General features: G+C 41.3%; 1 long non-coding RNA gene across 1 annotated transcript; it reads right to left on the reverse strand.

Annotated features, from left to right (window-relative positions):
• Positions 1-7,145: 7,145 nt before the first annotated feature.
• On the reverse strand, positions 7,146-7,993 carry LOC109586043 (uncharacterized). Its single transcript, XR_002186785.1, has 4 exons — positions 7,815-7,993; positions 7,654-7,772; positions 7,493-7,582; positions 7,146-7,443 (listed from the first exon to the last, which is right to left on the reverse strand). It is a non-coding gene; the product is annotated as an uncharacterized LOC109586043 (long non-coding RNA).
• Positions 7,994-11,334: the final 3,341 nt, after the last annotated feature.

Genomic DNA, 11,334 nt, shown 5'->3' on the forward strand with positions numbered 1-11,334 from the left:
GATTCTGTCTCATGTGTCCCATTGTTGTTTCTTAATGAGGCTTCCGGTATTCCTTCTTTTATGTATAAATGGTATGTAAATGTAGGATTTTCAGATCTACAAATGTACATAGCTACTGCATAGTTTAATTTCAACATTATTTTAGTAATAGAGCATTCGGTATTTGCTGTATTTATCGGTAAACTGTTTCTGTGTATACTTTATACATATACCTGTTTTCTTATGCCCTAACTAAAACAGTATTGCTTTAATTTAAAACAAACAAATTATAAACTTTGGTACAGTTAGTATATATCAATAAGTGATATCTGCATGTAGATTGTGCATGGATGTGTATGTACATGTACATGTTTTATCTTGATGCATGTCATGTCTATTTGTACAAGTACATATAGTTACATATAGTAAAGCATAATGATGAGATTATATATTGGCACTTTTTGCCTACATCAGTAACTAATATTTTTCAAATTACAAGTGATTTCATCATTATATTATACTATACTATATCCCAATTCAGTTTGGAACTAATGTGGAAGCTGCGTGGATTTTAAAAAATGTAGCTATGTCACAAAATAACATAAATAATGATATTCATAGAGGAATGGCAGCTGTGTTGTTTCACTCTTATAACAGTCTTGCTGCTGCTGATAAGCCATACAATAGCTTCTGGAGTCTTCTAGTTTTCATAAAGGCCATTATTATCAGAAGATCTTGCTTTATTAGCTTTTTAAAAGAAGAATCAGTTTGGGCGCTAGACTACATGTGCTTATGTAAACTATGACGTCATGGAACGTCATTGTGGTTAGCTTTGGTATGCCGTTCGGTTTATAGGGAGAACCCAGTTTTTAGGGTTCCCAAGGGTTAAGGCACCCAAGGTTTCACAGATTTTGATGGGCTTTGGCGACTAAGAACCTGTGAAAGTTTTATCTTTATATCACTTTCCTAAAAAGTTGTTGCAGTTTTTTGTCCCAAACTCAACTGGGATATAGTATACATGTACATACACTAGACATAAAATTATACCAATCAACTTTTGTGTATTAAGCTGCTATATAATATAAAATTTTAATGACTGAATGACATTATTATTAAATTTTACAGATTACGTGGTGACTGCACTTTAATTATAATTTTAGAATTGAATTAATGCTAAGCTGAGCCGCTGTAAAAGAAAAGGACTTGTGGCTTATCTGAAGTTGGTGAAACAATCATAAATATAATAGACATTGAAGGTTGTAGTAGTTTTAACTTTGGGGACTGTTTGCTCTTCTGCTATACATTAGGAACTTAATAATTTTTACATGCAGATTGAATTGCCAACTATTGCGATTAAGAAAGGTTTTTGTAAGAGGTCTGGATTTCATGTTTTTTTCACAAACTGTCATTGTAAAAAGATTGTGCTAAATTGATTTGTTATTAGGCGCCATATCTGAACTTTCATGTAAGTGGCACCAATTATCTGTATCTGCTAAGAGTGAATGATCTGATAAAAGAAAAGTTGTAACAAATTCATGTTACAAACAAAAAGCAATTAGCTATTTTGTATAGAAATATAAGGACATGTATAATAATTCTTAGTGTGTCTAACAGTGTTTCTGTTTATGTAACCTGCAGTTTATTGTTGTTTCTTTAGATTACTTTCAAAATCTTTCTAAACTTGTACTGGAGGGCTATGCTACTGTACTCAATCTGCAAACACTTGAAGCAAAGTATTAATTACTCATCAAAAAGTTGAAACTTTTGTTGAGAAACAGCTTTGAAGACAAATTTTTTACATGCATCTGCTGTAAGTCATGTAATCTAATTAAAACTAAATTATTGCACGATGCTATAGGATCAGAATTATGAGAAAAAAAAGAATATTTTTAATTATGGAAGTGCGTCTAGCATGGACGAATAACTACAGTAAACCTTTACATACTGCTGATGTAACGCAATAACATTGTTAACAATAGGATGTGTACCATACAGAAACATGCAGGATCTGGGCTGTACAGTAACAGGTCTACCTAAAGTTACTGACATTTAGCAACCATCACTGTACACTAATAAGGAATTGAAGAGGATTATAACAATTCAGATGACATGAAATCTATTGCTTTATGATCATGTATCACAAGACACATTTAGTTTCATTTCGATTGTAAAAATAACAGTGTGTGCATTTAAAATACAAGAATGTTCAATGTCTGAGAAGGGGTGCTAAAATTAAGATGAAAGACTTGTTTATTAAGCTTTTCTTTTATGCTTTTATCAACATCAATAAATGTCTCAAACAAGTTCAGGTATTGTTCACATATTAATTCAAAGTATAGGCCCCCCCACGCTCAATACCTGTTAGTATGGGATGGAAAACCCGGGCACGCCAATGGGGGTCAATTAATACCACAAATAAACCCAGCCAACTAATCCACCCCTAAATTACCTCAATTTGCTAAACCACATTTTTGGCATCTAGGATTAAACTCAATTAGGGGTTAGATTTAATTAGGGATTACCTCCATTATGCCGCCCACGCAGTACCCCACAATTAGTCATAAATAAATCATGGGTGATCACAAATGGGCGGGTCGATAACAGGAGGCTCCACCAATACCCACCAAAAAACGGGCCACCCGAGACCAAACGCAGGCTGCAGATGAGGGTGGACCATGTCATTCACTGATTATCCCTAACCCCACTGTGTCATGAAAGTAGAAAAACAATAACAAAAAACAATGAAAAAGCAACCAAAAACTACGTCACATCACAACAGGCACACAAACACAAATGGAAAAACCAGCCATCACACCAAGTGTCAAGACCTGAACCCCGTGCCCAGTCCATGTTGAACTAAGGCCGCCAGACTGCTCCCAAATGTTGCCAGCTGCTGCCGAGGGATTCGAACGTACACTAGGAAGGCATAACTTGATTATCGGCCAAGGGTTTAGATTGTCCAGTCCTGCAAGCCAGCCATAGCAGCAGTGGTGGCTGCCCCAATGCAGAAGCTGTGCCTGGAAAACAGGTGGGCTTCTAGCCCAACCTCAATCAATAGATCCCGAAGTGCCAAAACAAAGGCACCTTTTAAGAGTGTAGAGCCATGCTCTGTTAAAAAAGAAGGGGCCCAAGGCCGAGCCCCTTACCACCATATAGGCCAACAGTGCAGCAACTGGGCATACAGGGGAGTCGAATACTGAGAAAAACATCAACGCCCCTACCAAACTGATCACACTTCGAGACACGGAGGGTGAACCCGGAAAACAGAGGGATGCTCAATACAGTCCATGCATACATCCCTCCACGCTAGATGGATTGCCGAGTTAAAACCACAGGCACTGGACACTAGTATCTCACCCATGTGGAAGCGAAAAACGCCATACTGCAGACTGCCTACATCATAATGGTATGTGAGACCAACCTGACGCCGGTTCAGGGCCAAAAGAACTGCCCCAAAACCTCCCAGTGATCAGAAGTCTTGGGCAGGATGCCTGTTGCTGAAGTGCCCTCATTCTAGCCCGACCCCTCAGGACCAGCAGGAATCTTGGTAATGTAGACACCTCCCGCAGCTCCGGATAGCCCAACAGATCTTGAGAAAGACGAACCGCCGCTAGGCATCCCTTGATCGACGTAGGAGCCATGCCCTCCTGGACCAAAAAGCCACATAATAGCAGAGGAGAGGCTTCAAGACTGGAAACAGGTGGGGACTCCATAACTCTGGCAATAACCATGATATTGCCCCAGCGCTGAGCTGCACGTCCTCTGGTTAGACAAGCAATGCCTAGGGAACAATAGTTCTGAAGCGCCAAGTCCAACCCTCCAAGGCACTGTCCACAGTCAGGTCCACCAGCAGATCCACAACAAGCAATGGGAGAGGGGAGGCCAGGGGCATCATCAGAGGGTCCTGAGAGAAAAAGGAATGCAATCTGTTATGAGACAGGTCATCAGCTAAATAGTTATCCCTACCCCTTTTGTGCCTTACTCAAAGCTGCATGTGAGCTTCAATCAAGCATAAGCACCTAACTAAATGGAGCAAGTGAGCCTCCAGAGCATTCCTGCTATTAACAACAGCCACTGCTGCTTCATTATTCGAATAGCAACACAAGCGGGCACCCGTATGGGCAGAGCCTCATGTGACCACTGCCTGTACAACAGGGATCAACGCCTTCACTGCAATAGACAGGTCAGACATACACTCTGGCAAGTGTAGCTGAAACCACCTAGCACCACAATATGCACCACACCCCCATGAGCTAGACGCATCCGAAACCACCACTATATCTGGCCTCTGCAAGGGAATAAACCTCACTACATTCAATGAGACAAGAGGAACTGCCACCAGCAAAGATCAGGAAAAAATGTTCTGTTCAACCGTATGTGGTGATTGTACTGCCATCCTCCCTGCAACAAATTGATGATATGAAGCAGAAATGCTCTGCCCGGAGGGATCACCTTAGCGATGTCCAGCAGCTTCCCGATGAGCAACTCCCAAGTCCAGGTGCCAGCACCACCTATTCTCAAACCAGCCAAGCAACATCTCCTGCAACCTGTCTACTTTCTCCTGGTGGAGCCGCAGCAGCCACTTGGATGAATCAATCTCGAACTCCAAGAAATGCAAGCTAATGGTAGGGCCCTCACACTTGTCTTCCGCTAATGGGACCCTCAAGTCGTTAGCAACCGACATTACAATCTCCAGGCTCAGGGCACATTCTGTTGTACCACATGCCACTAGCACAATATAATCGTCTAAATAGTGGTCCACATACCACACCCCTGCTTGCCAAAAACACCACTCAATGACATCAGCCACGGCAGTAAGAATCTTGGGGGCTGAGCACAAGCCAAATCGCAAGGCGGAGTCCACAAATACCTGCCCTTCCCATTTCCAGCCCAGAAGAGGCCTGTCAGCTAGATGTACTAGGATCATTCGATACACCGATTTGATATGAATCTTGGGCATTAACGTGCCGACACCCAAATCAGCTTTTACCTCCGCTACCCTGTTGACGGATGTATACTTCAACGAGCAGAGAGCAAAATCTACCCAGCCATTGACGCTCAAACCCTCTGGGAAAGATAGGTCCGTAATCATACTCCATTGCTCAGAGATATGCCCATTAGGGACCACACCCACTATATTCATATGCAAAGGATGACAGTCCAGTATTGAAGCCGGTAGGGGCCCCTGCATCCTGCCCGCAGCCAACTCTCACTGAAGGTACTCCCCTACCACCTCCGACTGCTAATATGCCAAGGAGAGGTTCGTTGAAGCTGCGGTAAGGATGCATTGCCGTCTATAGCCAATTCTGAACCCGTCCTGGAGCCCACACAGGATATAGTGGGCAAGCTGCTGATCAGGAAGAGCCTGAAGCCTTGCACAGCATGCCCCAATGCGCGCCACCAAAGGTGACTGGATTCCCACTAGTACTGTCACTGTAATGCTAGCGTACCCCTGACAATCCAACTCAAGTAACTGAAGCATATACTGATACACTCCTAAGTGATAATAAATTTTCATGAGCGAAAGCAAAACAGTAATATTTGAGCAAAATGATAGAGGTAAATGACAACACTATGTTTAATGAGCAGTGCAGTTAAGGAGTTAGGATGTAGCACACTGGGCCATTAGGGGGCAGGAGCTTGTTGCTGGCATTTCTGGATCTGTGCACACTGGGAAGCTGGGTGCGAATCACACCTGCAATTGGAGTAAATATGGGCAAAGAGGCACTCCGTATAATGGCACAAAATGCCCTTGATGCTATTGAAAAGCCCACACAATGGGATACACCCTGTGGGAGCAGGTATTTAGTGCTTCTGTCTCGGTTGCCACTCCTCAGGTGCCAAGGGGCACGAACGGGCATTGTGGGTATTGGCTAAGCAGTGAGTACATATCAAACGAATCCTAGCTCAACCGGTGAAGGCCTCGTTATACACGGTGGTGTCAATAATTCCCCAATTGAACGACCCTTGGGCGGCAGCCTGTCACCTCATGACCGCATCGTATGAGACCCAGGCAGTGCCTTCAAAGTTACAACTGGCTGGTACGATGGTCCTTAGGTACTGGAACATGTGCAGGGCCTTTTCCAGGTAACGAGAGATTTTAACACTAGCCATCAAAGAGAAGCACTCTACCAGACTGTAATCTCTGTTACTAGTGAGCGGCGGGAGCGAGGGATTGGAAGTTGTGCAGCTGTATCTTCATAGCGCAAGGCGTCTAGAAGTAGCTCAATTATATCCACAAAATGGCCCTTGAGAATCTTCTCTGCCATCTTAGGGGACACTACCCCTCCTCAGTTAGTTGACGAATGGGCTGTTGGGAGCTGCTGCTGCGCCGTGAATATTGGGGCATGACCCAACCCCGCCGGATCTGGTAGCTGACCCAAGGTACCTGGCAAAGCAAAATTATAAGGTAATGTAAGCCCAGCAGCACAATCAAATAAGCCCATGGCATGAGCCAGCAAGCAAGGTATGAAGAGCGGCCAAGCCACAAGCAATAGGACAAGCAGCATACAACAAGCAAAATGGCAACGGACAACCGTATCCAGTGGCAGCAATTAAGCAACAGAGCAGAGAGTGACAGAGCAGAAAGCAAAACGGACAGAGCAACTGAGCAAGGGGCAGGAAAAAAAAGAGCAGATAGCAGCAGAGAAGCAGTGGAGCTAGCACCAAAGAGAGAGACAGAAAACTGACCTTTAAACAAGAAGGTGCACTATAAAACCATTCACGCAACGTCATGAAATCGCTTCCGTCGATCACAGTATAAAAGGAGGTGCCCTGGGCACAATATGGCGGCCAGATTGAATAAAATTTAAAAATAACAAAATGGCTCCCGCACTGGCACTGTTCTTATCATGGCTAAATCACTAGCAAAACGCATTATAAAAACATTAAAATTAGCAAAGGTGAGAGAGTTAACCTACAAGCACACCTAGAAAGCATAGCAAGGAGAGAAATGGTATAATTGACTTGAAGTAATAATTTTACATTATTGTCAAATATTATATTGTATATTCTGAAAAATCTGCCAACAGCCTAAGAAACACGGTCAATGATGCTGTCGGGCAGGTAATAAGTGATAGTGGCAAGGGAATAGCCCTCACTACTACACAGAAAACCAGCCCAAGAACCGCCACCACTGGGACCAGACAGCCCTGCTGACTATACCATAAAACAGCCACCATCATCAAGTATAAGTGGTTCCAGCAAAGACCCCAACATGGTCCTCATTCAGATCCTAGTACTGGTAGCAGTTGTAACATTCAACGATCTACTGGAAGAAGTAAATACAAAAATATTATTCTAAATTTTAAAAAATATAAACATTATAGGGTTGAATAGATATTGGGATGGTGAGGAGCCTCCTGTATCTGTGTACCTCTTCCCAACTGTGCTCAGTGATGCCGACAAAAATATGGCAGTACTGTGATGGTAATATACCAGCACAAGAAAAATGCTAGTACGAGCCTAAAAATATTAATGCCACCATATGATTACTTTACATTACAAATAATACTTCTGTATCTAGTACCTAATAAACTTGAGTTACGATTACAGGACTCACAACTGGCATTGAATCGAAATTCAGCACAAATCACATGACGATCTAAAATTATGAATAGTTTTGATGATGTTGATAATAATAGTAATAATAATAATAACACTAACAAAGAATACCTGTCTGTAACTGATCATCCTTCGGTCAACCATACCACACTAACACTAATGTATGTTTCCCAATAGCCGATTCTATATCTATGCACAAAATGGCTGCTCTTCGTCCCCATCACTCATACCTTATTTATATATAATCACTAATTTAAACACATTATAACTACCTGAAGTATTGAGCATAGCAGAAGAACTACTAGTATCATGTGATAGAGCCTCAGAATGATTCTCTTTTTCTACTAAATCGGCGAGTAAATGAGACAGCAGTTCCAGCGCCTTCTTTTAGTGCCTAAAGACCCCTTAACTCGATCAAGCCTAACTAGAACTGGTCCTTGTCTTCTCTGAGAGTAAAATGGAAGTCCATTTGGTACCAAAACCCCATTCTTCCTGCGTTTTTCCTTGAAGAAGCAACATCATCTAGAACCGACATTTTTACACGTGAATAAAACGGAAGCCACCATGCCCAGGGCCCCGCCTTTTATACCGCACCTTCTCGTTTAAGTAATCCTGTACGGTGGACTCCTGTGATTGGGCAACCTCTGCCACTCTCTAAGTTTGGATCACCTGAAGCACTACTTCTCTTCCCTCAACCAGTACCTCTCACAGGGGAGCGTGACATGTCTTGACCTGGGGCGACCTTGCAAGGATCTCCTCAAGGAATAGCTGCCCCCAGGCGTTGCCACTCTGCCAAGAACCTCAGATGATCTTCAGAAAACGGACTTGCCATCACAGAACAGTACAAGACCTCTAATCTGACGGAAGACAACACTATACCACAGAGCAAAAAGAAGACTACCTTGCTTTGCCAGGCGCTTCAAACTGTGCCACTCCTACCCGGGCCCTTCCCCTTCATTAGCTATTTTTAAATAAATCTAAATTTAATTTCACACAGTACTGTTACTGTTGTATCGAAGCATTAATGATGCTTCCAGATGATCTTAAAGTGCTGCATCCTGATGACTTCCAAATGATGAGTTCAACAATGAAAACACTCTCTCAGCTGCAGCAGAAGATGGCTGCACAAGCTGCACTTTCTTCACAGCAGATCACCAATGTGGCAGGATATCAGATTAATTTTGCAACCTTTGAAGGACAACAGGTATCTGATGAAACATCAGCTGCCTTGCCTAGATACTCTGGCAGCTCAGATTTACGGTTTGAGGGTATAGTCAAATTAGAGAAAGGAAATGAAACCAAAAAAGCAAAGGTGCTGGCATTAGGCTTCATTCTATTTTCTTCCTGTGTTATGAAAAGTCTGGCTGCTTTGAAAGCGTAAGCACTGTTCTTCAGGTCCTGACTGAACTTACCTTGTAAGTAATCCAGCCCTATTCGCACACATGAACATCCATATTCTTGCAATTGTTTGGCAAATTCCAGATTATGAGCAGATAAAACAGGACCAACCATTAAGGTTGGGATAATGAGCTGCAGTTATTCTAATTGCCAGTCTAGCCAGGACATCATAACGTTCAATTATTCATGGATCATCACCCTTTAATTGGAATCAGTAGGTAGGTATTGGCTTACATAACACATGTATCAAATATAAAAGAATTCACCACAAAAATTATTTTATCACATTTTGGCCTTATCTCATTTCATTAAATTGGAAGGTCAACTTTCTTAGACCATGTCACATATTATAATTTGCTGCGAAAGTGGGCCAAAACAATGGACTATGTACACGTAGTACATATGGCTTTGCCTTTTCATCAAAAATTCTCTGAGAAGAATTTTTCATTATTATTATATTTTTTGATGTAACAAAAATCCATAGGCGGTGCTACATGTACATGCTCTCTTTTGTAAAAAGTTTAAGTACTAAAATTTCATAGTTGCAATATTACAGGATGTATTTTTAAGCATCCCAAGTAAAACATGTTACTAATACAGTATCATGCACTTACCATATAACATAATGACTCCCACCCCCCCTCCCTGTGTAGTACTGTTTGCTTTGATATTTTTACTCATTAATATTTTATTATTTTTAATTATTTATTTATTATTATAATATATTTTGGCTCATTATCGTAATTAAAATTCAGGTGTGGTAATAGAATCAACAAGCATTGCTTCATTTTAATATTAGGCTGACAGGCTGAGGCTAACTTGTAATAATGATGACGACAATGTTGTTGATCCATCGGACAAGACAACTTGATATTATGTCATATGAGGTGATTGCTACTGTCAGTGCTGATTTGTAAGTGGTGTACTGTACTCTTACTGATACACTATAACTAGCAGGGGCATACTAGTGATGGGCAATTCCGAGTTTGGAGTATTTGATCCTTCGATTCCTATCAGAATCATGCTTGTATCAACATTAAGAGAAGTAGGAATGGTTTGAATGATTCCAAATGAAACTACACCCAACCACATCCGTTATTATTAATTATAGTTAATTAATCAGCAGTTAATGTATCAATTATTGCTGTAATTGATAACACGTGGCTTTGCGGATGCGCAGATATAATACTAGGAATTGGTATTCATTTCCAATTGATTCCAGTCTCAAAAGTATTTGGAATGGGAATCGAATGCAAATATCTGGTATTGCCCATCTCTAGGGCATAGCAATGTGGGCAGATGCCCCCTTCTTAAAAATCAAAGTTCAAAATTAACAAAATAATAAGCTACTTTTGCAAAGAAAAACTGTTCTACAACTTGCATAGAAAAGGAAAAGGCTAAATCCGTCTTTCTATTATGCCATTACAGAGCTTGAAAGGTATTCGATATTGCCTATGATCGTTCAATAAGCCTGCTAATTTGAAAAAGAGGTGTTGTCAACACATTAAAAGAGCATTTTTTTGCCAAATTTTGCGGTGCGCTTTGCGCATGGCATAGCTGGACCCATCTTTGCAAAAATCTTGGATATCCCCCTCACTATGTGAACGTACATTGAAGGGGCAAGCTTGAGCCATCGATTGACATTGTTTGAATAAGATGAAAAATAAAACCAATCCAGTTCTTAGCCTGCCTACATGCATGTATATTCAAATCCGGTCCTAATGGCCGGGGTCTGAATAGAGATAACACACCAACTAATACAATCTAATCACCTAGTAAAAGAGACAAGAATGTCCTACCACTCTGAGATGTGTGTAAGAATTAAGAAACAAGCTAATCAAGATTGTCTTACAATCTTATTTTTTTAATGAGAGTACAAATGTAAAGCGATATCTTAGATCAAACTGCTATTAAGTTCTTTAGCAATTATGCTTTACACAGCTCCTCTCTCTTATCTACATGTAGCTGTTAGAAACTCAATCTGAGTTTGTCCAGTTTACACAGCCAAGAATTCTCATGGCTGATCTGGGACTGTTGCCCAATATTACTGGATTAGGCCTGATATCAGTACCAGTACAGCACTGACAGCCGTCATTGTTGAATCATGAGTCGGTCTGGCCTGATCCAGTGTAGATGCTTATCATGCCTGTACGGTGGCAGACTCCGTGATTGTATCAGGACTAATAACACTAACTCAGATTGACCCAGTTGTGACTGTATACAACACCCTCGAACTTAATTTTGTGTTATTTATTTGCAATTTATTATAGTACACGTACATGTAATTTATTTCTCTCCCTTCTCTGTCTCTCTCTTTTTCCCTCCCCCTCTCTCTCTCTTTCCCTCCAGACAGAAGTAGAACATGGCTACCTACAGAAACGGGCCAAAAATTAC

This window comes from Amphimedon queenslandica, unplaced genomic scaffold (assembly GCF_000090795.2).
Source record: "Amphimedon queenslandica unplaced genomic scaffold, v1.1 AMPQUscaffold_12960, whole genome shotgun sequence".
Taxonomy (NCBI): domain Eukaryota; kingdom Metazoa; phylum Porifera; class Demospongiae; order Haplosclerida; family Niphatidae; genus Amphimedon; species Amphimedon queenslandica.